The following is a 2,390-nucleotide window of genomic DNA, read 5'->3' as shown; positions in this document are numbered from 1 at the left end:
GGATAAAACTGAAATTGAAAGTAATTCACGCTGTTTTTGAGACAGCAGAGTCATGCCAGATTTAGTGACTACAGCACAAATATGCGGATGGGGTGCAAGGTGAGAGGAAGTTAGAAAAATCCAGTCACCCAACAGTCACATCCTAACACATTCCACCAGCTTTCTTTGGGCCTCCCCACATGAAGACTTCCCTGGCCTCTCTTCTTGATACACCTCTCTCCCGGGTGTAAGATTGCTTATGGTGGCTTATGTCTCCTTGACACACAAGAAAATTAGAAAATCCATGGCACAAATGTAAGCAAAGCAGTATAAACTAAGTATATTTCAAGTATTTTTCTCTTAGCGAGGATTCCTGAGTGCTTTGTTTAGTGAAGAGCTCTTAACATTTTAACCTGTTCCCTAATATATATAAATATTTAATGAAACAAGTACCTTTTATAATAATTAGAAAATAAAGATAAGTAAAGATGAAAATGAATAACCCTTCATGGTATTATCCGGGGATGCTCACTACTGGCTTGGCATTCTTGTACTTCCCCAAAACATGACCCTCTCCTAACACAGGTACAGCTCCTTTTCTACAGAAGTTTAGCCAATTGGACCAGTTTCAAAGGGATTTATTCAGTCAGATAAGAAAGTGATTGGGTGTGCCTGTTTGTTAGTGAGGAAGGAAATGGAACAGTTTATAAGAGAAAAATGCAGGTGCAGTAGGAAGATGCCCAAGGAAGTCAGGCTGTGAGAACAAAGGAGTCCTCCTCCTTCCTCCTCTTCTCCACCTTCCTCACCATTCTCCTTGTCTATGGAAACTTTTCCATAAAAGACCAGATAGTAAACACTTTAGGATTTGCAGGCCACAGATCTCTGTCACAACTATTCAGCAAAAGTATCCATAGACAATGGGTAAACAAATGGGTGTGGCTATGTTCCAGTAAGATTTTATTTACAAAAGTAAGCAACAGGGCGGATTTGGCCTATGGGCTATAGTTTGTCCACCCTTGGTTTAGGTAAGTGTGATGCTACTACATGCTAGGGGTTGTCACTGTCTCATGTATCATTGTTTTACAGGCCAAGTGAACTTTGGTCTAAGTCCAAAGTCTCAGGCTGAGTATCTGCTTCTACGGCCATTTGGGTCAAACAGTATCTAACTATCCTTATTGTTTTGGAGCAGAGAGATGGAAAAGGAGTGCGTTTGCTGTCCATATGTCTGAGCATCATCCAGGTGAGTTCCTACCTGGGTGCCTGAGCCATGCATCCACATGTCTACATAATTGTCCAACTCCCAACAACATATCACTGCAAGTAGCTCCTAAACAAGCCAAAGAGAAACAAGTGGTGATAGAATACAGTCAGTGGTAGTGATTAAGAGGCTGGTTTGGTTGTGGGACACCTGGCCACGTCTACAGGCCTCTGTGAATGAGTGAGGAAGCCTAACATCTGGGTACATGTCAAGGTGACTTCAGCCTGAGTGGGCTGTGCCTTGGTGAAGGTTATACAGACTTTTCTGCCTGCATTTGCTAGACTGTCAATTCCAAGAACAGATTAAAGAACACAGTTCCCGAGGATGCGGCACAAGGCCAAACTTAAGATATAAAGGCTTGCAGACACTGCCATCATGTGGTAACTCAAAATCATGATCTATCCAGTCACATATGAATGTTCCTGTGAAAAGTACTTCACTGAATTCAATATAAATTCAATATAGAATCTATAGAAATTCAATTATAATAAAGTAGAAATCCATATATACAAATGTATCACATGCATGCAATGATAATTTTGCCTTTATATGTTTCCTAATGTAAACATTGGCTATAATGTAAGTTCTCTAAAGGTTAATTGAAATGAAGAGAGAAGTAGTATGGTCTTAAGCTCCTTTGGAGAAAATGTTTCTACCTGGCTTTTCCCTCTCAGAAAAGAGACTAGGATGCACATCGTTATTTGAGAAGTGATGACAAGAAGCCAGAGGAAGGGAGAAGCGGGGAAAGGGAGAGTAAAAGAGGGAAATGGAAATGTCAAAAGGTGAATTATTGAGCTGGTTACCCTTGTGGGAAACTGGAGATCAATCCCAACATGGATATTCTGAAGAACTACATGGAATGCATTTCAGAAGTGTCCCTTTGAAGGGAAATGTGAGGATTTTCCCAACAACTCATTGATTGAGAGTTACCATAGAGGTCTTTAACCCCTCTAAACTTACAGCTGTGAAGAAAAGCCTGAGAGAGAATAGATGAAAGACACTGGAGTAGGACATAGAAGTATGCTGACTGGTACCATGAGTGCACTGCTACAGTGGGTTTGAGAATAGAGGCAAGAGACAGAATGAGCAGATAATAAGCACTGGAAATACTGAAGCCAAGGAATTGGGAAATACAGTGACCTAATCTGAATAA

This window comes from Lagenorhynchus albirostris, chromosome 2 (assembly GCF_949774975.1).
Source record: "Lagenorhynchus albirostris chromosome 2, mLagAlb1.1, whole genome shotgun sequence".
NCBI classification, from domain to species: Eukaryota; Metazoa; Chordata; class Mammalia; order Artiodactyla; family Delphinidae; genus Lagenorhynchus; species Lagenorhynchus albirostris.
Note: the sequence above shows the minus strand (reverse complement) of the source record.